The 27,005-nt window shown below is 44.4% G+C and overlaps 1 protein-coding gene across 11 annotated transcripts in view; it reads left to right on the top strand.

The window, feature by feature from the left end:
- The window catches only part of GREB1 (growth regulating estrogen receptor binding 1), a 161,365-nt gene that overhangs the window by 26,859 nt on the left and 107,501 nt on the right, over nucleotides 1-27,005 (top strand). Inside the window, exon 1 of one of the 11 annotated variants that reach the window (XM_016947294.4) lies at nucleotides 25,002-25,219. The exons of the other annotated variants lie outside the window; for them this stretch is intronic. The gene's annotated coding sequence lies outside the window, so the exon portion shown is untranslated. Of the gene's footprint in view, nucleotides 1-25,001; nucleotides 25,220-27,005 lie in introns of those variants that run through there. 11 annotated transcript variants of the gene reach the window in all.

The raw sequence follows: 27,005 nt of genomic DNA, 5'->3' as shown, positions 1-27,005 counted from the left end.
GCCAGGATGGTCTTGATCTCCTGACCTCGTGATCCACCTGCCTTGGCCTCCCAAAGTGCTGGGATTACAAGCGTGAGCCACCGCGCCCGGCCCCAGATTTTTCTATCAGAATTCCCCCTAAGTCCAAAGTGTGCAGGACCATATTCACTTTTTTCTCCTTTTTAAGGCTTTTATCATGGAAAAATTAAACATACACAAAAGAAAAGAGAATATTTTTATGAGCCCCCGTATATGTATTTCCTAGATTAAAAAAAATTAGCAACATGTGGGCGATTTTGTTTTATTACACTCTGCACACATTTTTTCTTTGTTAGATTATTTGAAGCAAATCCCAGGTCTATCCTTTCATCCAAAAATGCTTTTATATGTATCTCTAAAGGTATTCTCTTTAAAAAAAAATGTTACTACAATACCGTTATCACACCTAAAAAACATTAACAGTAATTCCTTATTATACCAATTATCCAGTTAATGTTTGCTACCGTTTGAATGTTGGTGTCCTCCTAAAATTTATATGTTGGAGCCTAATCCCCAGTGTGATAGTATTAAGAGTTGGGCCTTTAGGAGGGGGTTAGATCATGAAGGCTCTGCCTTCACGAATGGGATTGGCACCCTTAGAAAAGAGGTTCTGAGGGAGCCTGTTTGCCCCTTCCACCATGTGAGGACGCAGTGAGAAGGCCCCATCTTTGAAGCAGAGATGGAGGCCTCACCAGACACTGCGTCTGCTGGTGCCATACCCTTGAAATTCCCAGCCTCCAGAACGTGAGAAATGAATTTCTGTTGTTTATAAATTAGCTGATCTAAGATATTTTGTGAGAGCAGCTTCAATGGGCTAAGACAATTCAATTTCCCCGTATTTCCTTAACGTGTTTTTGCAGTTGGTCTGTTTGCTAGAATCAGGATCCAATAAAAAGTCCGTGCATTTTGCTTTTTATTGGTAAGTCTGTTAGGTTTCTTTTGGTTTATAATAGTTTTTTTCTTGCCATTTATTTGTTGAAAACATCCAGTCGCTGTTCCCTTGAAATTCCCTACTTACTGGACTTGGCTGATTGCATCACTGGGCTGTTGTTTAATGTGTATCTTTGTCCCTGTATATTCAGTAAATTAGTAATTTGATATAGGGACTGGATCAGATTCAGATTTAATGTCTGGTGAGAAGATGCCAGAGTGATGGTGTGTACCTTATATTGCACCAATGGCAGGATGCAATCTGCTTTTCTCCCTGTGTAATGTTAGTAGTTTCAATAACTATCAGCCTGATCTATCCATCTTAAAATTCCCCCTTCAATCTTCCATCACTGGATTTAGCCACAATTGCCAGTCACTGCTAAGATCCATGATTTCATTAGGGGTTGTAAAATGATGACACCCTAATTTATAATTCCTTCTTCATATATTTGCTGGAATTCTTTTATAAAGACATTTTCCTAATCAACGATTTGGTTACTTGAAAATACAGCTCACACAGGAAAGGCGGGAGGAAGTCTTGTTTCTTTTCCTTTATCCACCAGTTTTCAGGATAATGAGTTCATTTCCTCGCATCCTCCAAAGCTGACCCAGTGTTAGTTTCTTTTTCTTTTTTCAGTATTATGAACATATGGATTTTTTTTTTTTTTTTTTTGAGATGGAGTCTTACTCTTGTCACCCAGGCTGGAATGCAGTGGTGCTACTGTGGCTCACTGGAACCTCCGCCTCCTGGGTTCAAGCAGTCCGAGTAGCTGGGATCACAGGTGCCTGTCATCACACCCGGCTATTTTTTGTATTTTTGGTAGAGACAGGGTTTCGCCATGTTGGGCAGGCTGGTCTCGAACTCCTGACCTCAGGTGATCTGCCTATCTCTGCCTCCCAGAGTGCTGGGATTACAGGCATGAGCCACCATGCCTGGCCAATTATGAACGTATGGATTTTTAAAAACACAGTCAGTGTGCCTGATCCGGCAAAGTAATTATTTGTTTTGGTGCTCAAATTGCCCAGCTTTGGCCAGCGCAAACTCTTCACATTGGCTTCTGCAGGGCCAATGGTGAGGGCAGGCATGGGGCGTCAGGCTCACTTCCTCCCAGCAGTCTTCACAAGAACGAAGCTTTTTCCTGGTGAACGGCCATGGGTAGCCAGGCTTGGATGAAAAGATCACTCTGTCCATCATCCAGTAAAGCATTTTTCTAGGGGTCATAGTTTTTCGGGTGCTACACAATCATCCCCATTTTATGGCTGGAGAGCTGGGGCCCAGAGAAGTTACATTTTTCCCCAGATTGCGTAGCCAGGAAAGGCAGAACTAGGAAGACAATTTTTGGCTCCACATCTCTGAGAGTGAATGGGGAGTAAGAATAGAGCAGGGGATGGCATTCTAGGTGGGCTAAACTTTGGGCCAAGGCATGGAGACAAGATGGGATTGTGAGTTCAGGGAAAGACTGGCTGGAACCAAAGCATATTAGGGGTGGGTGGAGAAGGTAACAGGAACTCCATTTTGGAGAACTTGGATGTCTCCAGATGAGGAAGCAGCGTGCCCTCTGAAGGTGACCCAGTGAGAGGAGGGCGTCTGCACAGGAGAGCAGCATTCACATCTCACTGCTCCTCATCCTCATCCAGGAACTCACCTGCTGCTGAGACCCTGAGCTTAGGGGAATGGGGTTCCTCTGTACTGCACAGTGGGCTTTCATATAGCCCAAAGCAAACACTCAGCCTGTTTGCCCTGTATTTTAGACACCTAGTCTCACTGTGAACTGGGGAGAACAGGGGTCCTGCCTCTAGAGTTGATGTGGGGATTAAGTGAGATGACACACCTCAGATGACTGGCCCAGCGCTGGTCCGTGGAGGAGACCTTGGTGGGTGTGACTGTTATTACCGCCCACCGCCCCTTTCCTCTGACTGTTACTTTGCTGTCTGTGTTCCTGAAAAAAAATCTCGGTCCAGTCTCATTGCTTTCTTTTACTCAGCGATTTCTAGCCTGTAGCGAGTGGAATTCCCAAGGCACTGGCAATGGAGTTATATTCAGAAACAGTGCTGGAAATACATTAAAACAATTGACATGAAATTCACACAACATAAAATTAACCATTTTAAAGTGAACAATTTAGTGGTGTTTAGTACATTGACAATGTTGTGCCACCATCACCTCTAGCAACGCTGTCTTCAAATTCTTTTATTTTCATTTTAAAAAGTTGACCACTAGCTCCTGGGGAGGAATTTGTGTCTTGGGAATCATCATTTAATTTAGTAAAACCTGAAGAGAGAAATTATAATTCTTATGGGGCTGAAGTAGAAATTTTTTTTAAAAAGCAGCTAAGTGCTTTCCTATTAAGTAAAAATTCACTTAACAAATATTTATTGAGTGCTTACTATGTGCTATGCCCTGTGTATTTGGTAATGAATGCAACGGGTGTGATTCCTGCAAGGATTTTCCTGGCAACATTGAAGCAAGGGGAAACGTGTGTATTTCCTAAAGCTTTAGAAAAAAATGACTCGTGTGTGTTTAGACCAAGGATTGTTGAAGATTACTCTGTTTTGGTGGAAGGTGCGGTGAGCTTGGCGTGGGTCCCTGGGTTGGGCTGTGTGCTCCACACCCCACCAGCTAGTACAGGAGCTGGTTGCTCAAATCAACCACCAAGCCTCACTTTCCCTGTGTGACAAAGAGGATAAGACCTCTTGTCTCACACGGCTGTTGGAAGGCTCACTGTGCCCGACGCATGGCATGTGCTCAGTGACCCTCGTGGGATCTGAAGAATCCTAAGAAAAGAATGAGACTTAGGAGACTTTTTACGCAGCTTAAGTAATTTTATGTTTTACTTAGGCGGATATGGCTTAAGACTTATAGACAAAGATAATCAGGTCAAAATGACCTTCTTTCAGTTGTTGGGGCAGTGAGGGTGGAGGAACCGGTGGGCTGGAAAGAAAGAGTTATGGATTCTTTCAACACACCGTCCGTCCGCCTGGGAATGGAGATTTTGATAAAGATGAAACTTCTCTGTTCTGGAGCTGAAGCGCAAAGCTTAAAAAAATGAACTTAATTGGGTCTGATTGTTTTCCTATTTGTATTCATAACGAAGACTATGTAAGCAGGTCTGCTACGGTTCTAGAATGCCCCGAGGATGAATCAAATCTGTCTATCCTCTTTATTTTCCCACATAAGGACATTTTTCAGCTGTCCTGGAAGTCTGTTAGGGACTCGCAGCTCATATCCCTGACAGAGGCGGGTGGGCGTCTCTCCCTTGTCCTTGTGTGGGAACAGTAAGGATGTGTGTGTCACCCTCATGGATTTCAATCCCAGAATCAAAGGATGGGCATCTCAGGGAAGGAAGTTCGAAGCAGCTCAGGGTCACGGTGATTAATTTATCCGGGAGCAACCCTCAAGATCTTTGCCACAAATTAGATTCTCTTAGTCTAGCCCAGTATGGGGTTTATAGGGAAGCTCTTAGTCATCCTTCAAGGCCTATTTCTTTCAGGAAGCCTTCCCTGATCTCCTTAGCTGGTAGAATTTTCTCCCTTTTCTGAAATTCTATAGTCCTGGCTTGGAGATTTATTTTGACTTGCCAGAAACTTAAATTAGCAGCAACACCCAATTTCCTGATCATTCTAGTTAATTGATGGTTTTCAGTCTTGCTTTAAAAAAAAAAGAACTGTGGCTTCCTTGTAATAACTCACATTTATTTAGTCCCCAGGGTGTATGAAGTGCTCTTCCAGGCCTCATCCTTCTTGGTACCGATACTGACATATTGGCTGGACATCCTGGCTTGGTAGGATGCACTCACATGGGCTGTAGTAATACTGGTATCACCAGCATAACTTGTGGTTCTTCAGCCAGTAATTTCTGAGTAATAATCTGTGGCAGGTACTGAGCTAGGCTTCCGGGTTGTAGAGCTGCATAAGTCCTGGCCGCTGCCCTTAGGAGCTCACATCCTAAGAGGGGAGGATGAACATTAATCTCCTACTCTGCAACAGAATAGGAGCTGGATCAGTGCGGAGAGGATGGGGATGGGTGGAGAAGGAATATTTTTGACTAGGAGACTGGACCAGATGGGATAGAGTTGAATCTACATGACAAAAGGCAATGGAAAAGAAATGGTGTCTCCAAATCCCAGGAAGCAGGAAATAGGTGATTAACATTGAGAGCCAAATGTGTGTGTGCCAGATATGGTGCTGGCTTATTTACATAGAGTTCTCATTCAGTCTTTTAAACAACACTGCTCTGTACGTATTACCATGTTACCTACGTAAATATGGAAAAAGTGAGAGTCAGAGAAAATCAGTTATGTTCCCAAGTTTGCTATTGCATTGTTGAACTTGGGATTCACCAGTTGGAGACTCTGACTCCAGATCCTACACCCTTTTCACTACACCCCTTTGCCAACATCCACTACCATGCCACACCATGTTTCCACGATCAGATGTCAGTGTTGTGTCCTCAGATGTATGTACTATGTAACTGCTGTTTTGGGGAGAAGTTTGACCCTCAGCAATGTTTGTCAAGCCAAAGAGGAGGGGTGTTGATTACAGAGGACTCTTTAGAGGGAAAGAACTGGAATGAACTTTGGAGGTTTCAGTTGGGCCAAAGGAATGCCACTGCAGGTTTGGGAAGGCACATGCTGAACCCAGTGCCAAGAGATCCTTTGCATCTTTTGGGGCTCAGTCTGCACAACCCCTCTGTGTTCAGTCCATTGCTCTCTCCTCTTTGTTATAGCATTTATCATGTATTGGCTTAGGAATATGGCATTTCCCCCTACTAGGTTGTGAGTCCCTCTGAAGTTGAGAGCAGGCATCAGTCATCTCTGTATGCCCAGTGCTTAGTGCTGTGCTTGGCACAGAGTGGGCACTTAAGAGCTATTAGTTGAATCCATCCGTCCACACATGTATCCATCTTCCCATCTCTTCCTCCACTATCCATCCATCCATCCATCCATCTGCGCATGTGTCCATCCTCTCATCTCTTCCCCCACCTGACCATCTATCTATCCATCCATCCATCCATCCACGCATGTATCCATCCTCTCATCTCTTCCCCCACCTGCCCATCTATCCATCCTTCCATCCATCCGTCCGTCCGTCCGTCCGTCCGTCCGTCCGTCCGTCCGTCCATCCATCCATCCACCCACCCACCCACCCACCCACCCATCCGTCCATCTATCCATCCATCCATCCATCCATCCATTCATGCATGCACCCACTCACTCATTCAGTCTTTCAGTAGGTGTTCTCTGAACAGTACAACATACCAGGTATTATGGCCAGTGCAGAGGGAACAGAGATTGAATTGGATAGAGATGATGTGCTCAAAGAACAGAGTCTAGGCATAGTGAGAGGAAAATGTGCTAAGTAGGAAAGAATGAATTAATGAAGATGTCATTATCTGCAAGCCTGAGACTCTCCAAGAAGAAATTAGGTTGTTATTGTTGTGTTTTTTAAAAGTCTTGAATAATGTAGACGTGAGTGAGGCAACCTCCCACTCTGTCTTTTTCTATTGTGTTTCTGCCCCTCTGAGGTTTTCTCTGGCACCATCTGGCTGCTTCCTCTGCTGGAAGCCCTGTGAGATGTGAGGCTCTCCCTGGGAGCCTGAGGGCGGGGGGAGGGCAGGGGCACTGACCTGGTGGCTTCAAGGTGGTCACAACCCCGTCCCCTCCTGTGTCTCCCAGGAGGAATGCTGCCTAAAAGGGCAGAGCAGATGTTCTCAGGCCAGGGTGATCCTTCATCAGCCCCTCCTCCGGGAACAGGAGGTGACAGCATATTTCTCTGAGAGCAAAGGCTAAAATCCTCTGGCATTCTTCTTAATTCAGCCTAGTAGGGTTTTGTGAAACACTTCAGACTCCTAGGGGTAGAGTAAATTCTTTCACCTACTCCAGGCTTTGTGCTTAGAGGCCCGTGTGGAGCTCCTTAGAGAGGCAGATTTAGCCAGGCAAGACAGCACTTCGGGCATGCCGCAGAAACACAACCAGAGAAAAGCTCATTAGAGCTCAGTGGTTTATTTTCAAACTGGCTTGGCAAATCCAGAATCTGGGCATTGAAAGTGAAAATGTGTAGATGGCCTCTGTGGCGGGACATGGTGGATGTCACATGAACCATAGGAACAAGTGCTGTCTGTCTCACACCCGATCTTTAGACTTGGACAACACTCTGCTTGCTGGAGGTCCTCCCAGAGCATCACGTCCAAAATGAACCCAGCTTTTTCTCCTTAGTCTAGTTTCTCCTCAACTCTTTGATGCCATCTACCAAGACTTGGGTATCTTTCACTGCCTCCAAAACCAGGTAATTACCAAGTGCGCAGGTGTGTGTGTGTGTGTGTGTGTGTGTGTGTGTGTGTGTGTGTTTGGGGGCAATCTGTTCTCTTCTATCTTGCCCTGATTGCTCTGGTGCCGTCCTCAGCTGGACTGTCATAACTGACTTCTCCCAGGTCTCCACACAGACCAGATTCCCACTAGTGCATCCTCGAATGTCTTCTACAACATAGTCACATCACCCAGAGGCTTCAAACCCTGCAGGTTTCCGTTTGGCCTCGGGAGCTAATAAGTGACTCTCCTCTTCCCCACCCCAAGTCCCAGCTGTAGTTGACGTAGGAGCCAGGCAGATGGAGACCAGAATCTCACCTTTCTCACTAAGGCTGTGGGCCTATGCGGTTGAGGCGTGAGGGCCAAATGGCCTTACCCAAGCTCCCCACCCCAATTCCTGACTCCCTCCCTGCAGGATAGACCTTGGCGCCGTCCATCTAAGGGAAAGACCTGCACCCAAGTTACCTAGGAAGCTGCCACACGCAAGCAAGGAAGAGAGACAGAGTCTCTGTGCTGACAGGCTCTCACTGGATTCATTCTACCTAGTGGAGGAAGGAGGAGCAGCTTCTGTCTCCTACTGAGACAGACTTTTCTCTTCCATGGGCAGTGGGGTGGCGAGGGTTGTGAGGCGGGGAGCATTGTTTTGGGGAAGCCCTTCTAGGAGCAGAGCAGGGGATTAGGATCCAGTCCAAGCTCCTTAATATGGGACATGGATGATGTGACCACTGCTTATTATTCCAGTGGCTGTCTTTGCCGCTGTGTCTGGAAGGTTCCCTGGTGTGAGCAGTGGCCCCAGGGTCACTTGGATGAGTGAGATTTTGGGTGTAGGCTGGGGTCATGTCCTGTGGACCCCTCCAAGGCCAGGCTGGCCCTCTTCCCTGCTGCCCCCGGCCTCCCTGCCCTTTGCCTTCCAGCAGCACCATCCTGTGTGCCTTGTCTGAGTCGGTGTTGCGCAGTCGCTGCCTGAAGGTGCTGATCCTGCCTTGTGCCATTTGGCTCCCTCCGCTCCAACCCAGGCACCTGCTCTTTGGACTGCCTTTTGTGACCACCTCCTTCCCAGCTGGCTCAGGAGCTTTTCCTTACAAAGAGAAAGGGATCGATGGCTGGACCGACCTGAATGCGCCTGGTCTCAGAAGCTAAGCAGGGTTGTCTTGGTCAGTACTTGGATGGGAGACCACTGGGGAGACCCAGTGCTGTAGACTTGGAAAAAAAAGAAGAAGGGGCTTGATCTGAAGGTAGATTGATGTTAGCTGTGGGAACAGGGTCTTGGCTATGAGGTGTGGGAGCCAGAGTGATTTTGTGCTAATGAAATTCTTGTTTGTTACATTTCACAACTAGTAGTGAAGCATTTTTTAAATTTTTTTTTTGAGACAGAGTCTCGCTCTGTCGCCCAGGCTGGAGTGCAGTGGTGCCATCTCGGCTCACTGCAAGCTCCGCCTCCCGGGTTCATGCCATTCTCCTGCCTCAGCCTCCCGAGTAGCTGGGACTACAGGCGCCCGCCGCCATGCCCGGCTAATTTTTTTTGTATTTTTAGTAGAGACGGGGTTTCACCGTGTTAGCCAGGATGGTCTCGATCTCCTGACGTCGTGATCCACCTGCCTTGGCCTCCCAAAGTGCTGGGATTATAGCAGTGAAGCATCTTTAACAGCAGTTTAAAGATGCTGGTAACTTCACAATACCCGGAGAGTTTTCCAAGGAGTGAGTTTGTTTTTTGTTTCCCGTTGACTGTGGGCATTTTGCCAGAGAGGGTAATTTAGTGCTATTCCTCAAGAGCAAAGGAATAAAGGATACAATAACTAACAAAATGGAATATGCGTGCTAATTTTTAGGCAATAGTTTTCTTTTATGGTCTGCAATGGAGTGGACAACCTGCTGAGAGAGCTGAGGCCTCCTTCCAGTTGTTTGACATCAAGGTCAGGAGGAGCATGGAGATCCATTTGGGTGGAATTTATGACTTTGCAATCATTGAAAGTTGAACACATTTAAAAAATTCGTGTATAGGAGAAAGTAGTCATGCTCATTTAAAGGTATTTTGGGCTGTTTGGGTAAGGTGACTGTGTTTTCCTTTCTTTTCAGTAGGAAAAAGTTGCTGTTTTTCTCTCTGGAGCTTGTCATTGTATCTCAGACACTGAGTTTTGAGTTCCAGAAACCTAGAGTCAGGGCATCGAATGAGAATGTGGCTTTATCTGTGCACAGGGCTGCTGCTGCTGCAGTGGGCAGGGGCGGGTAGGGGGTGGGGGGGTGTGGCATGGGCCTGGTTAATGCAGACAGATCCATCCAGTCCTGGCCTCCAGATGCATTTGCAGCATGTCCTTTAATCAAGGTTCAAACTTGCTAAAATGATTTACATTAGATTCTGATGATATTTTGATGTCAATTTGAATAGAACTTGGGCAAGTTCTCCAGGTCTGTAGAGCAGTAGATAGGGCAGTAAAGTGAAATACAAAAAGAAAAGAAAAGAAAAGAAAAAGCGCATATGCATAAAATATAAGCATGTGTCTTTTTAAATGAAAAAACCCCGCCAGGCGAGGTGGCTCACTTCTGTAATCCCAGCACTTTGGGAGGCCGAGGCGGGTGGATCACGAGGTCAGGAGACTGAGACCATCTTGGCTAACACACGGTGAAACTCTGTCTCTACTAAAAATGTAAAAAATTAGTTGGGCGTGGTGGTAGGTGCCTGTAGGCCCAGCTACTTGGGAGGCTGAGGCAGAAGAATGGCGTGAACCCAGGAGGCGGAGCTTGCAGTGAGCCGAGATTGCGCCACTGCACTCCAGCCTGGGCGAAAGAATGAGACTCCGTCTCAAAAAAAAAAAAAAAAGGAAAAATCCCCTCGAAAGTCTTATCTTTTTCCTTGGCAGATATCTTCCAAAAATTGTTTTGACAGAAAGGTACCAATTACTTTCTCTTTTAATCAGACTAGTAGTTTAATAAAATTTAGAGAGACATCGCTACCTATACTGTTGGTAATAAGGGCTATCTGGATGTTACTGCTTGTTGGATTATTAAAGGCTGGCATTTTGAACATAGGAAATGACCATCTGTGAGGGTCTTTATTAGGTCTCTGTGAAGTTAGTAAGTCCCCCAGGTATTCTCTGATTATCCTGTAATTTCCTGGTCTTAGCCTTTTCACGTCTTATGATTACTTGTTTTGGTTTTTTTTTTTTTTTTTTTTTTGAGGCAGAGTTTCGCTCTTGTCACCTAGGCTGGAGTGCAATGGCACGATCTCGGCTCACTGCAACCTCTACCTCCCGGGTTCATGAGATTCTCCTCCCTCAGTCTCCTGAGTAGCTTGGATTACAGGCACCTGCCATCACGCCTGGCTAATTTTTGTGTTTCTTAGTAGAGATGGGGTTTCACCATGTTGCCAGGCTGGTCTCGACCTCTTGACCTCAGGTGATCCACCTGCCTTGGCCTCCCAAAGTGCTGTGATTACAGGCGTGAACCACTGTGCCTGGCCTGATTACTTGTTTAATTATTTAGCCTCTCACCCTCAAGACTAAAGTTCTGTGAGAACATGAAGTGTACTTATCTTGTTCACCATTAAAAAATTAAATGAGGCCAAGCGTGTTGGCTCACGTCTATAATCCCAGCACTTTGGGAGGCTGAACGGGGGTGGACTGCTTGAGCCCAGGAGTTCAAGAGCAGCCTGGGCAACATGGCCAAACCCCATCTCTACAGAAAATACAAAAATTAGCCAGGCATGGTGCCTTGGGTTTGTGGTCCCAGCTACGCAAGAGGCTGAGATGGGAGGATCACTTGAGCCCAGGAGGTCGAGGCTGCAGTGAGCCGTGATTGTACCATGGTACCCCAATCTGGGAGACAGAGTGAGACCCTGTCCCCTGCCACCAAAAAGTTAAATGATTAATTAAGTACTTACCATAATACTCAGCCTTGTTTTAAGCTCTTTTTATAGATTAAGCTCATTTCATCTTTATAGCAACCCTTTGAGATAGAGTATTAGCTTCCTATTGCTGCTGTAACAAATTATCATAGATCTATTGGCTTAAAACAGCACGTATTTATTATCTATCTTCCAGTTCTGGAGGCCAGAAGATTGGTTTTGGTCTCACTGGGCTAGATTCTTGATGTCAGCAAGGCGGCATTCTTTTCCTGTGGCTCCAGGAGGAATCTGTTTCCTTATTTGGGTTGTTGGCATAATTCAGTTCCCTGTAGGGAAGGCCTATCAGCTGTTGGCCATTCCTAGCTTCTAGAGGCCACTCACATTTCTTGGCTGGAGCTTCCTTTCTTCTACCTTCAAAGCCAACAGGGTTGGTCAAGTCTCTCTCGTGCTTTGAATTCCTTCTCCACCCTCTCTCTCCTCTTTCCTTTTCCTCCTTCTTCTTGTATTATCCCTGATTACAGATGGCAAAGTCTCTTTCTTTTTAAAGACTCACGTGATTAGATTGTGCTCCCCAGGTAGTCCAGCATTATCTCCGCATCTCAAAGTCTGGAACCTGAATCACATCTGAATCACATCTGCAAAGTGCCATTTCCCACTAAGGTCACATATTGACAGGTTCTGGGCCTTAGGGTGTGGCTGTGTTTGGGGAGCCATTATCCTGCTTTCCATAGGTAGTTACTACCATTCTCTTCCTCTTACAGATGAGGCAGCTGAGGTGCAGAGAGATTAACTAATGTTTTCAAGGTCACACAGTTAGCAGGGGGCGTCTGGGATCCCACTGCGGGCAGTGCTAGAATTCTTATGCCCTCTGCTGCGTGGGCTCCATGGTCTATCAGGACCTGAGCCAGGCATGTATAGGCAACTCAGCACTCACCCAGGGAGGGATGAATTTATGCTGGTCTTTTCTCTTCTTTGTCTTTTTTTTTGAGCGAGGGTCTTACTCTGTTGCCCAGGCTGGAGTGCTCTGGTGCGACCACAGTTCACTGCAGCCTTGACCTCCCTGGGCTCAGGTGATGCCTCCTGCCTCAGCCTCCTGAGTAGCTGGGACCACAGGCATGTGCCACCATACCAAGCTAATTTTTGTATTTTTAGTAGAGATGGGGTGTCACAATGTTGCCCGGGCTGGTCTTGAACTCCTGGGCCCAAGCAATTGGCCTACCCTGGTCTCCTAAAATGCCGAGAGTACAGGCATGAACCATTGTGCCCGGCCTAGTCTCTTTTCTTAAAACAGAAGTGATTGATATTCAAGGATATTAAAAAAATTGGCATGTGTGAATTTCTAAAACTTTTAAAGGGTAAAACAATTTGTGTCCCACATAGACGAATTGCTTTTTAACTTTGCAACTTCTCTTGATTTGGGAAGCTCCCTTGCTATAAACTCGGCTGTTTCACTTCCACTCATCTTGTGCTCCTTAACCCCAGTGAGAGTTCTCTGTCAAATATGAGGCCCAAAAAATCAGCTATGGGGCCTCTCCTTTGTCATCAAAGAACTCATTCCAATTCAAAATAAATTTTAACGTGTAAATAAATCTACTTGAAAATCTTGCAAAATGCTAATAACGCAAACCATTTCTGGTTGGCTACTTTGTGCTGTATTTAGAAATATTCTGAGCCAGTTTTCACCACACTGTAGTTATTGCCACAAAAGACTTTAGTGGGTGGCACTGATGCTCTTCATCTTTGTACAATGTACTCCATTGTACCAGGCCCTGTTCCCACATGTGTCCTGCAGCGATCTGTGGTCTACACGTTGTGATCTCTGCTTTTCTCCCGCTGGGTGTAGTTAATCTTGGCTCTTTAAACTCAAAATACGGAGTTGTCTGCAGGAAGTCTCTGCTTTGTGCCTGGTAGACGAAGAGGAGCACAGATCATCCCCCAGGGGCATCTGTCTATCTGTCTGGCTTTGTCAGGCATTCTGCACAACTCCCAAGTTCCAGGGTTCTGCACATTTGCATTATAAGATTTTCAAGTAGATTTTTTTTGGGTGTTAACATTAATTCTAAATATGAATGAGTCCCAGGAGAACAATTAAACCCATTTATGCCTAGTGTTCCATTATTGGAACACTAAGTATGTAGGAATTATTTATATCCTACTGCTCAATGTCATTGCCAAGGTCTGATTTTTCACACATGTCTGCAATTCAAAAAATTGCAACCTCCAGCATAAATGGGTTAAAGTAGAGTGTTTTTGCAGCTAATGCTTTTTAAGCCTCTGTATTTGAAAGAGGCTTACTTAGGAAGTTGAACTTGGCTGGGTCTGTCACAACTGTCGCCTGAATACTGGTTTTTGTGCTGGACCCTGCACACTGCTGCAGGACTCGCAGCAGGAACCTACAAATCATGGTCCCTGCCCTCCCGGAGCTTTTGGCTTTGAAGAGGACAGCCACTGAACATGTGGTTCTTACACCCGTGGCAGGTGTGGCTCAACTCCTGCTTTAGGGAGTTCAAGTCCAAGGACACATCCGCTCTGTCTGATAAAACACTTCTGATGGGACACAGAATGACACAAGCAGAGGGACCTGGGGAGGCTTCCGCTGGGGAGCATCTTAGCTGTGCAGACTCGGGGATAGCAATGTCATGGGATGTCTGATATATAGATCCCCTTTGCCTGTGCAGGCTTGAAACAAAGGTTTTGTTGTTTTCAGCACATCTCACCAGGATTCCCAAAGTGCCTGTCATCCATCCTGTGCACCTTGTTTGACATCTTCCAGTTAGAAAAATATCATCTTCTTGCAGCACTATTCACAATAGCAAAGATATGGAATCAACCTAGATGCCCATCAGTGGTAGACAGGATGGATAAAGACAGTGTGGTACAGATACACCATGGAATACTATGCAGCCATAAAAAAGAATGAGATCATGTCTTTTGCAGGAACATGGATGGAGCTGGAGGCCATTATCCTTAGCAGACTAACACAGGAACAGAAAACCAAACACTACAATGTTCTCACTTATAAATGGGAGCTAAATGATGAGAACCAATGGACACACAGGGAGGAACAACAGACACTGGGGCCTACTTGAGAATGGAGAGTGGGAGGAGGGGGAGGATCAGAAAAAATAACTATTGGGTACTAGACTTTGTACCTGGGTGATGAAACAATCTGTGCAAAACCCCCGCTGCCGTGACATGAGTTTACCTGTATAACAAACCTGCACACGCACCCCAAACCTAAAATAAAAGTTGAAAAAAGAAAAAATATCATGTTCAGTGGATTCTATGTTTTAATGTCACTTTTTTGTGGAAGCTAATTGCTATTGGTCTTGGGATGCCATGGTAGATGGTCCATAAAACTCTGTTGATTGGAACGGCTTCTGTAATGTGTGTCTTTCCTTGGACGCAGTAAATGGGCATCCTGTCCTCGACACAGAGATCTGCAGAGCTCTTAACTGTCCTTGAGTTCTAAGCTATATTTTGGATAGATGTCTGGTATGCCGAGCAGAAGTCTTAATGTTGTGATTCAAATGAAAACCAGAAAGACGGGAGGACCTGCAAACAACCCTGGTTTTCAGTCTTTCTGATCAGTCTCCTTCCTGTTTTCTTTCCCAGTGACCATAGACAGGCCATGGGAGGCTTTAGCTTCTTTGCCCCCGGCTTACTGTGTTCACAGCCTGTGCAGCTCATGATTTGGGGGTCTCCATCAGTTACCATGGTCTCTGCTCTCTAGATTGGTTCAAAGTGTCTGGCACAGAATGGAACTGCTTTCTAAGCAGATGGTACCTATGAATTCATACTGGGACAGGTCTTTTCTCAGGCTCATTCAGGCTCAGCCCAAGGACTCTTTATTTACAGGAAAGGGATCACAGTTTATCATGTCTGAATAAATGCACACATGTGCATGCACACTCACACACACACACAGAGTACACATTGCATTTAAATTTGCCAGTGCAAATTTGTACTCCTCGTAATGAAATTATTAAACACTTCAATATAAAATTCATCTTTTTTCTCCCTCCTCTCAGTAGAAGGTGTTAGTTGTAGAAGACAAGTTGGACATTATTGATAAGGCTTGGTGAAGAGGAAAGAGCTTGTTCAACAGTCTGAAGGAGGTGGGCTGGGGCTCCTCATGGCCAGGCCCAGGAGACAGGTTGTAATGCTAAACAGGTTGCGGTGCAGTCGCTAATTGACAGCCATTAGGTTGGGTGACATGACAGAGGGAGGGGACATGTCCATGACTCTTGAGGACAGGGCCAAGAGTCATAGGACTGGTTGAGGGTGAAATGAAGTGGCATGTGAAATGCTGGCAAGAGTACCCTCCAAGGGAAATCTGTGTGCCATACTTAGGTGGAAATAGCCACCTCTGCAGGATTGTAAAATAACACTTTGATATTTTTGTGTTTCCCTTGCAGTACCACGTCCTGTCTGAACATCCTCTTCTTCTCAAAAGGTCATCATGACCTTATTGTCTGGGACATATTTGGCCTTGCTCTGTTTTGTTCTTTCGTTACTTTTCATACTGTGCTTTCCAAAACACATCAGTCATCTTCTCCTCACTGGTTGCATGGATGCTGGAGTCTGTGTGGCCTGTGGCAGACAACCCTGTCCATCCCCCCACTTCCTGGCTAGCAGAACTCTGATTTTGTTAGGGATAGCAGAGTACCTGGCTAAAAGCTTGATTTCCTAGGGTCTTTTGGAGTTAAGGTGGCCAAAAAACTAAGTCCTGGCCAATGTTTTGTAAGCAGACATCTATGGGCGGGTCTTCTAGAAGCGCTGTTGTTTTTCTGGTAAAGCGGCCGTGTTCTTTTCATCCCTCATGTTTCTCTCTTCTGGTTTGGAAAGCGGACTACACTTGCTGCCTTCCAAAAGGCAGAAGGAGCTTTGATCTTGAAGTCATTGCAGACTTGCTGTTCCATGGGAAGAACAGACCTCTACTGGGTTAAGCCATTGTGGTTGGCTGTGTTACATGCAGCCAAATATGATTATTGATACGTGAGGTGCTTCTCTGAACTCATACTGATATGAGCCAAGCAATTTAAACATGTTTAATGGGGCCTTTAAAATGGCATCCGGGCTGGGCACGGTGGCTCACGCCTGTAATCTCAGCACTTCAGGAGGCCGAAGGGGGTGGATCACTTGAGGTCAGGAGTTCAAGACCAACCTGACCAACATGGTGAAACCCCATCTCTACTAAAAATATAAAAATTAGCTGGGTGTGTGCCTGTAGTCCCAGCTACTTGGAAGTCTGAGGCAGGAGGATCGCTTGAACCTAGGAAGTGGAGGTTGCCATGAGCTGAAATTGTACCACTGCACTCCAGCCTGGGTGACAGAGGGAGACTCCATCTCAAAAAAAAAAAAAAAAAAAAAAAAAAAGGCATTCAGGTCATATTCTCTTTCCTTTTGCCTGTTTCCTTTTGGAATGACCTACTCTGTTGATTGACTTGGGCCTCAGTTGGCCAAGACATGGGAGGCTATTCTCACACAGAAATTCTACCACTCTTGGTGATAGGGAAGCACCAACTGCAGGGTGTAAGACACCACTCTCCAGGCCAGGACTGCCCTACCCAGAGACAGACCAGCCTGGCAGGATGGAGCATGAGGTGGGGGCTCCAGCAGTCAGAACTTCATATGCCTGGTTCTGAACGACCCATCTAGATTCTCCTGGCCCCGGCTCCATCCTGCTGTGAACTCACCTCCTGCCTGGACTCTCAGCATCATTGCTTTCCCCATGCTCTGCCGTGCCCTGATGGATCCTTTGTTGTAAAGCTTTGGGATGCGTGGAGTCAAGTGCCTTCTGAGTTTAACTTTGCCCGGAGAGCAACTCCGCTGTCATCTGTGGGTGGTGCTTCTAAGGCGTATTTCAGCTTGGCATAGAAGCATCAGACATTTGAGAGGGTTTCATCAAAGGCTTTCTTTTATCAATGCTAACTTAGCTTGTTCTAGTGCAAGAAAAATCCATAGAGGGCTTGAGTTCACGCAGGTTAATTATGGATAGAGCCCTAGTTTTATGAATGGTCTTAAACATTGTCCTTCATTCTTCTGCACTCATCTTTGCCACATTTCTTTCTTTTTTACATCATACGGCACTTCATGAGACTCTGTGGCTCTAAGCTTTCTTCTTTTATATCACTAGTCCTCTTAGAGGAGAATAAGAGAGGAGCAGAATGTAGTAGAAAGATTATGAGCTTTGGATTTCAGTAAATCTGCATTAAAATCTCAGCTTAACTACTTACTAGCTATGTGATCTTGGTTACTTAATATCTATAAGCCTTAGTTTTCTCATTAGTAAAACAAGAATTTTAGTGAAGATTAAGTAACATTATGTATTCGGTACTAATTGTGATCTTATTCTCTATAGCTATTCATGCCTTCTTCCCATATCTTGTTCTCTGGGGGCAAAAACTTTAAATCCTTTTTTTTTTTTTAGAGACAGAGCCTCACCCTGTTGCCCAGGCTGGAGTGCAGTGCCGCCATCTCGGCTCACTGCAACCTCTGCCTCCCAGGTTCAAGTGATTCTCCTGCCTCAGCCTCTCGAGCAGCTGGGATTATAGGCACCGGCCACCACGACTGGCCAATTTTTGTATTTTTTTAGTAGAGATGGAGTTTCCCCATGTTGGCCAGGCTGGTTTCAAACTCCTGACCTTAAGTGATCCACCCACCTCAGCCTTCCAAAGCGCTGAGATTATAGGCATGAACCACCGCTCCTGGCTTCAATCCTTTTAACTGATTCTTTTGGTAATTATCTTGATATTTCTAAATAACATATTTTGCTACTTCTTGATTTTTGAATTTTAGGTAATATTCTTAAAACTTTCTAATATGGAAGATAAGGATGTTGCTCTTTTTCACACATGCCTCATCCTCCCTATGCAGACACCCACATCCTGCCCTCCATCCTTCCACTACAGTTATTTATGATTTAGATAGCCCAATTCAATGTATACATCACTATAGTCATGTAAACACTTGGACAGCAGAGCCATGTAGTGTACTACTATTAGTTTTTTGTCCTGAATAGTTTTTTGCTTTCCCTGAAATTAGTCATTGCTTATTTTTTGAATGCACCTATTGCTATCATGTGGTCAAAAAAAATGGGGAAGTGATAAGTGCTACTAGTCATATTATTAGAAAGAAAGAGGCATGTCACTTCTTCAAGGGAAAAGATGTTTTCTCCTGGCATTAAATTCTCAAAGTAACTTTGGTTGTGGGACCTCATATAAATGATACAGTGGACTTAATTTGTTAGGAAATGCCAAAGCCAATTCCATATGGCTGTTTTCTGTAATGGTTTCAGAAAATAACCAAGGTAATAACATTTCAGTGCAACTTTGGAAAGATAACTTCACGAGGGACCAAGCTGCTCAGCCTAAAAATGCTTTGTGGGGAAGCTTGGTCCCAGAGTGGGACCTGGGCATCTGGTGGATTGGCTGGACAACCCATCCCCTGGACAGTCTTTCCTGAAGGCCAGCCTCTCCAAATAGCAAGACTGCACTCATTCATTCAACCAGGAGCTATTCAGTGAGGCAGCCAGGCACTGCCTAGGCTCCAGAGATTCTATAGTAAAACAGATGTGGACTCAGCTCTCATGTAGTTCAGGGTCCTATGGGAAGACAGACACTGAAGTGTGAAGAGCTGGTGTGACGGGTGCTCCAAAGGAAAAGTGCAGGAGGCCTGGGAGGGCGCCACACTTGACCCTAATCCCAAAAGCATTCTAACAAAGTCGGCCACATTTGTTGTTCTGCTGATACAGATCCTCAAACTGCTTTAAGACCTATCAATATCCCTAAGTCCCTTAATTTCCTTTCCCTTTAACTTTTTTGAAGGCTTATCTTCTTTCTGCACTGACAATGAAATAACTGCAGAATAAACACACAATATCTCAGAATCAGCCTTTCTCAGGTTGTAAAATCAAATTCCACCAAACCCAAAACATCCTGAGGAAAACAGTACACCAGGGATTATGTCAGACCTTCCTGGTCCTAGCTGTTCACACCAGGAAAGGGCCCTGAATTCATAGGCTTGTGACTGTCTGAGGAACAGATCACAAAAATCTAGAGATCACTGGTGAAACAGAAGAATGATGACTTTTCTATCACTTTACATCTACTCCAAATCCACATTTATGTGAAAGCTCATTTGTGGCAGAAAGATCTTTCAAATCTATCCATACAAGGCAAGAATTTATACAGTGCAAATACCCTCGTTGAAAGTAGCAGAATTATTTACTCCGATCAAATGTTCTTCTATTCCTTGTCTTTAAAATGATATAACAGTTTCTTATTATGAGTCAGAGGGTTAGACTAGGTGAGAGATTTGAGTCCCCTTTGAGTTGTAAAATCTATGATTATAGAATTTTTTTTTTTTTTTGAGATTGAGTCTCGCTATGTTGCCCAGGCTGGAGTGCAGTGGCTATTCACAATCACAATTATAGTTCTCTGCAGTCTTGAACTCCCAGGCTTAAGCAACCCTCCTGCCTCAGCCTCCCAAGAAGAATATTTTATAAAGTCCTTTACCAAGTTATGCTTCATCTGTAAGCATTAATTGGTACCAAGTCTGTATTTCCTGGGCAAACTCCTTAATACCAATACTCTTATGAAATAATGTACGTTTGTGAAATTTTTCCTTTTTTTTGCTACCTATAGATGTTTATTCTAAAAGAATAACCAGACAATATTTTTTAGAAGTCATTCATTAATTAAATTGAATAAAGAGTGAGCCCTTGGCAATTTTTTCAACTAGCTTTGGCAGTTCTCTACATTATTAAAATGTGACTTTGATTACTTGAAGTGCAGAGTTGCATTGCAGCAGTTATTATCTTCAAAAAAGAGAAGACTTTATTTTCTCCTGGTTTATATATATTTTTTTGCCCACAGTGACTTTGAAAGTTCCCATTCACCAGAATTCAGAGAATCTGCCTCATTTGAAAATAATGGGAAGAGTAATCTAAAGAATATTTAAGGTAGCAAAATTGACAAATCTGTATTAAATCTGTAAAGATGGAAGAGTACCCCTCACCCCCATGAGAGAAAAGAGCCTGTAAAACAGTAAAAAGACACATTGGAATCTATTGTAGGGCCGGGATGAAAACTAATTAAGAGCAAGATATGACTATCCACAGAAGGTTCTTTTGGTCTGCTAAGATAAACTGAGGCGCTGGCTTAGGAATTGGAAAGAAACGAGAAACATAGTTAATACCCATAGGACGAGATGCTCAACTTCACTAGTAACAAGGGAAGTGCAAATTAAAACCACAATGAGATACCCTTTTACACCCACCAGACTGCCAAAAATTCAAAAGTCTGACGGCGACAAGCATGGATGAGGTTGTGGAACAGCCAGAACACTTACTTACCTGATGATGGGGGTGTAAGTGGGTACCACCCCCTTGCTCTAGGGGAGCGATTTATGTAGCCCATAGTGTGAGCCCCCTGGAGTTCCCTGGCAGCTTTGTGACTTGTGTGTGTAACAGGAGACAAATAGTAATGTTGATTGATACAAGTTATGTGTGTACCCTCCTGACACACAAATGCTAGAAATACCTCAAATAGACATAACATGTAGATTGGGAAGAGAAAGTGGTATATTTATATCATAAAATACTATACAGCATTGAATGTGAATGACTCACAGGTACAGGCAACATTGTGGATGAACTTCAGGAACATTGTATGAGGCAGAAAAGCAAGTCTTAGAAAATTCATACAGCATGAGCCCATTCATACACAGTTGAGAAATGTAAAACTAAACAAAACTAAATGTAAAATGAAACAATATGTTTCTTAGTTTAAAAGTTAAATGAAAATTAAGTTAAATTGGCTTGTCAGAAAGGCTAAATTTGGAGGCTGTAGCCCAGAGGTACTGAAATAGAATCTGCATTTTAATAAGACCCCTAGGTGATTTTTTATTTTATTTTATTTTATTTTATTTTATTTTTTTCTGAGACAGAGTCTCGCTCTGTTGTCTAGGCTGGATGGAGGACAGGGGCACCATCTTGGCTCACTGCAATCTCAACCTCCTGGGCTCAAACTATTCTCCCACCTCAGCCTCCCTAGTAGCTGGGACTACAGGTGCAAGCCACCACACCCAGCTAATTTTTGCACTTTTTGTAGAGATGGGGTTTCACCAGGTTGCCCAGGCTGGTCTCCAACTCCTGGCCTCAAGTGATCCACCCCCTTTGGCCTCCCAAAGTGTTGGGATTACAGGTGTGATCCAGTGCGCCCGGCCCTAGGTGATTCTTATGCACACTAAAGTTGATCTTTGCCAAATAGGAAAAAAAAAAAAAAGTAAAATCTATGTTAAGGTTAAAAGTTAAGTTACCAGGAGGCTGAGGCAGGGGAATCGCTTGAACCGGGAGGCGGAGGTTGCAGTGAGCTGAGATTGCACCACTGCTCTCCAGCCTGAGGACAGAGCGAGACTCTGTCTCAAAAAAAAAAAAAAAAATTAAGTTACAATTAAATCCATCATGTTGTTAAAATCATGAAGAGCAAGGGAAAAATAAACATAAAATTCAGGATGTGAGTTATGGGGGGCAGGGATGGAGGACAAGAAGGGGGCTTCAAAGACGATGATGAAGTGCACCTTCACCAGAACCTGCATGTGGTGCATGGTGTTCATCATATCATGAGTCTGTGCAACATACATACCAATATTCTTTTGTATCTACTTAAGTTTAATACACACAATTTTTAAAAAGGGGTTAGAGTGAGGGTTGGCCAATGTGGGAAGGCTGTGTGGGGGAAATAGGATCTGAGGCTGGCCAGGAAGGGTGGGGAAGTTTGGTGTTTGCGGAGCAGACACCGGCTCTCTCTGGCCAGAGAAGCCCTTTGTACAAGGCTGCCCATCCCAGTCCATAACTCCATTAACCCCCCCAAAACTAGCCTAGTGCGAGGGAGAAAGAGTTCCCTAGGTAGGTGGGCCTGTTTGGAGGGTGTGAGCAGGTGCCCTGGCTGCTTCCTGAGTGGCCTCAGGCCCTGTACTGGAGGTCAGCTCAGTCAGTGTCACCCAGGCCTGGGGATATTTGCTTCTATGTAGCTCCCAGTAGGTTCCCAGTTTACTGTGGGAGTGTAGTTGCTTGACGCATGCAAGCAGATGTTGAGCTAGAGCCTAGGCTGCCAAGGAGCTGGTTTAGTTCAGACCACTAATTGTATAGAGGTTAAGTGACTTGCCTGCTGGAGATAGGCAGAGCCAGGTTGGTGCGACTCCAGCATTTGGTTCCTTTCATCTGTTCCAAGTTGTGCAGCCTACAGAGAGATTCAAGCTTGGCGGAATTTCATGATTATAATTTACCCCCAAAAAGCTGTTTATAAAAAATGCATGTGATCATTTGTAAAAAATTTAAAAAATACAGACGATTAGAAACTAGAAAAAAATGCCTATAATTCTTGTTTTTATTTTATTTTTAAAAATTTAATTAATTATTATTATTATAATTATTATTATTTTTTGAGATAGAGTCTTGCTCTGTCATCCAGGCTGGAGTACAGTGGCACCATCTTGGCTCACTGCAACCTCGGCCTCTCGGGTTCAAGCGATTCTCCTGCATCAGCCTCCCAAGTAGCTGGGATTATAAGCACCTGCCACCATGACCAGCTAATTTTTGTATTTTTAATAGAGACAGGGTTTCGCCCTGTTGGCCGGGCTGGTCTTGATCTCCTGACCTGAAGTGATCCACCCGTCTCGGCCTCCCAAAGTGCTGGGATTACCACATGAACCACCGCACCTGGCCTAATTCTTGTTTTAAAATACCCACTGTTAACATTTTAGTGTATTTCCTCCCAGTCTTTTTTCTATGCATTTAAGAAAATTACAATTAGATTAGGTGTTAAAGATGTGAATGATACCGCTTTCTCTCTTTATATATACTTTTCTCTGCTTTCTACTATTATTTCGTACTTTCTGTCATTTGAATATGCCCTATTAAATATGTTGAAATTATCTTTGCTAAGGAGTCAACATTAGCAAGAATAAAGTGGGAAATGTTCATTTATTCCTGAAGAGTTTAGCAAAGATCATATATTCAAGTCATTAATTCTTGCTTCTTAACTGCTTGAAAATCAACCCTCGTATAGGAGCACTTCATCAGTCAACACTCTCATGGCACTTATTTCTGGTAGGGGCCGGGAAACAGATGGGAAAGACAACTTCCTAGGAGCTCTGGTCTTGGAGCGAGGGAGGTTCATGAAAATTATACCTATGTTCAATTGTGGCCAATAAAATAAAGAAAATCAAGTGTGAATGGTTTCCTTGATCAGGGCTTGCTTCTGAAGGGCAGAGCTGATAACGTCCTCACTTTGAGCAAAAGCCACAAAGTAGTTATCTTTCCTTACGCCTTTAGTTTTTGTTTAAAGGTTCATTACGAACTTTAGCAGTGAAAAAAAGTGTGGCAACTGGGTCATTCTGACCTAGAAGCAACCAAAATACTTCTGATTGCCGCAGCAGACAATGATGAATCATACCTAAACAAGTTTGCTGCCTTTTCATTTCTGTGGGTCGTAATCAGACTCATTGTTTTTTAGCCAGTGAAACATTTGCAGCAGCATGTTTGGGTCTGTGGGAGGAGGGAGGCTTGCAGATCTTCCCAGCCATGTGTGTGCTTGTCCCCACTAGCGCAGTGGAAACAGTGTTCTTGTTATCCAGGTTTAAGCCCTGTTAGGGATATGGCTTGTCCATTGTCATCGTGATGATACTGCTTAAAGATATCCTTTGTTGAGCACCTGCCATATGGCAGACGGTGTAAAAGGTGCTTTACGGTCCTGGTGTCATGGAAAGCCTTCCAACAATCTTATGATAGAGGTATTATTATCTTCATTTTGCCAAGAAAACTGAGGCTCTGGGAAGTTAAGTCAGTCACATAGCCAGTAGATACCAGGCACCCATAAATGTTTGTTGAGTGAATGAATAAATGAAGGAATGAATGGCAACTCCAAACTAATGGGAGAGAAATGCAAGAAGAGAGAGACTGATCAACATGAGACAAAAAACTTGGTGCCACAAGTTAAGGGGTTTTGCACATCCTAATTATTCATTTTTGCAATTTTTAAGCTCCACTTTCAAATAGAGACGGGGATTGGGATGGGATTTCAATGCAGGCGAATAACACAAGACAGATGGAGGAATATGTTTATGATCAGCAAAGAGATCAGTCATCTTGAAAAAAACAGATAAATGGGAAAACACTGAAGTGCCAGCCACTGTACTAAATACTCTACTACATTATCTCATTTAATCCTCACAAAGTCAGCTTTGAAGTCAGCACTGTTATCTCTGTTTATGGCTGAGGAAACTGGAGCTCAGGGAGTGAGGGAGGCTGTCCAAGGTCACACAGCTCCGGTGGGTGAGGGGGCAGGGACTGGACCCAGGCACACCCAGCTCCACAGCGTCCCTGAGACTCTGTAAACAGAAGCCGGGAACAACAATTTCATTATTTATGCTTGAATTTAATTTTGTGTTTGATGGATGGAAAAAATGGATGATACACAGATTGCTACCAGCAAAACCCAACAATTGGTTCTTTCCTGGGAAGAGATTCTAGCTTAGTGCAGGGAGAAAGGCAAGCAGGTGATGAACGTTTTGGGGTAGCCAGAAACAATGAACTAGGGGTGACTGGTGTGAAATTCAGTTGTGCGGACCATATTTTCTAAACTAGAATCTGCACACCATGCTCTCCCGCCATGTTCTCCCCTAGGAGAAAATTGTAGCTTGCAGGCAGAAATGTAAACACATAATCAATTCTACTATAACTTGATATATGTGTTCCTAAAAATTATTGCACCATGCAAGATTGGGCAATAAAAACCGCAGGGTTTATGACGAATACAGGCTTAGGGCAACAGCTCTCAAAAACTTCATCAATGACACATTTTTTAAAAAGATAAAAACCTAATAAAAAGGGCAGCACCGTTTTACACATGCTAAATGGTTAAGAGACACATAAATACTGCAGTAGAGATGGGATTTTACCTCGAAGTGCAAAGGTAAATGAAATAAAGTTTTTTCAATGGAAGGCTTGCAGCTCGTGAGGACCTGCCAAATGGAGGAAGGACAGAGACCTGGAGTCCTATGGAAAGTTCTGACACCATGTGTGGAAGGACATGGCTTTTAACACGTGTGGTGACTGGAGGTAGGTGGTAGGTGCTTGAGGCTGGTGTGTGTGCGCCTTTTGTATATTCTCAAGCAGCTGGGTTCAGTTGGGCACCATTTTTCTGAACTTACTTTTGTGTTTCTTGCAGAGGAGATCACCAGGCACACACAAAACCCACAAGGTATTCAAATTGTTCTGTAATATGTCAATCTGTCTGTACAAATTTGCAGTTTCAAAACAAGCGTTATAGCTGAACTGACTGTATATGAGAACATCACTGCAACTCTTGCTGACCCTGTGTGCTGAAGTGGGGAGCGTGTGGCTTTCATACCCCCAGCCTTTCTGCACAGCTCTTCAGTTTACCCGGGGGCCCCTCAGCAGTAAAGCCAGATCAACAGGCTCACCCGTGAGAGCTCCTCTTGTGTGATTGTTGAGTGGCTCAGTGACTGGGTTGGTTGGGAAACAGAGTGTGGCCCTCAGTCTTCCTGAGGATGGTAATTAGAGGGGGATGTGTGTTTCTTCTTCACATATCCCTGGTTGTTCTCTGATTGCTTTGGTGTCTTTTCTTCTGTTTCTTCTCCTGGATGTTGTTTTCATGTTTCCTTCCTTAAGTGCTACATGACCCTTGGATTTTCATGTGTGTTTAAGAATGAGGCAGAGAAGGTTGACTGGGAGTGTTGTGTCCACAGGGGGCGCTGGTGTCTGGCAGGTGTCACTTTTGGGGTGCTCAGGACAGAATCAGCTGGCATTCTGGAGGCCTCTGAATGCCAGACTGTGTGTTAGTGGCTCTAGTTCTTGTTGGTTGATTCAATTTGTATCAGAAGAGCTTTCGGTATTTTTTGCCTGGGGTGAACGCCTGGCTCCTGGGAGATCTACATGTGGCCCTGGGGTGGGAGGTGGAGGAGCTACCTGCTCTGTAGACAGAATTTCACAGAAGACCCCTGGTCCCAGCGCTGCTGTGCACTCCTCCCAACACTTGTCTGGCTATCTGAGTCTCTGCATTTCCTCAGGGCCAGTTGGTCCCCCCAGGTATGCACCCTTCTCTTGTGTCAGCTCCACATTCCCTCTCTAGTCTGGCTTCTGGAAGTTTATGAAACCTGAACCTCTAGTTAGCTAATGGCATCCCTTCCATCTTTTCAACACTGTGGCTTAAAATACCTCACCCCACTTATTTATTTATTTATTTATTTTTAATTCAGTATCTTTTGAAGGTCATCTCAGGAAGGGCCAGGTACCATGTTGAATTAGAAGTTAATTCTCATACCATAATCTAAATGTCTGTTTCCATTAAATAGCATTTTTACAAGGAAAGGACTTTTCCTCTACTCTTCGAGTTTCCAGTGCCTGGCACACAGGATGACACTTAAAAAATAATAATAAATAAATAATAGAGAAATAAGGTGTGTGTTGATTGAAATACATTGATTGAGTTCTTTGGTTACTTCTAGGTCTGAGAGTCTAGGATTCGGTGATTCAAGGGGAGAGGCTGAGGAAAGTCTTTAACTAGGTGGGAAGGCTTGGGTCCTTGGGTTTTCACGAGTATAGAAAAAGGTTGCATTAGCCCCACTTACATGATTTGTTTTATCTTCCCCACTTCCTGACCATGCCCACTAAATCTCTGAAATCTCTGGGCTGTCTACATTTTGCCTGGATATGGATGTCGGAATTGTTCATCTTCTTTCTTCTTGCTGCCCTGAACTCTTTTTTTTTTCCCTGTAAAATGCAAACACTACCTTGTAAATAAACTCTTATCAGATACCTTCTATTTCCTAGGCACTGTGATTGGCCAAGGGCGTACATCTCCATGTTCTCTGCTCTCCTGGGG

This window comes from Pan troglodytes, chromosome 12, assembly GCF_028858775.2.
Source record: "Pan troglodytes isolate AG18354 chromosome 12, NHGRI_mPanTro3-v2.0_pri, whole genome shotgun sequence".
NCBI lineage: Eukaryota > Metazoa > Chordata > Mammalia > Primates > Hominidae > Pan > Pan troglodytes.
This window is presented reverse-complemented; position numbering and strand designations above follow the sequence as displayed.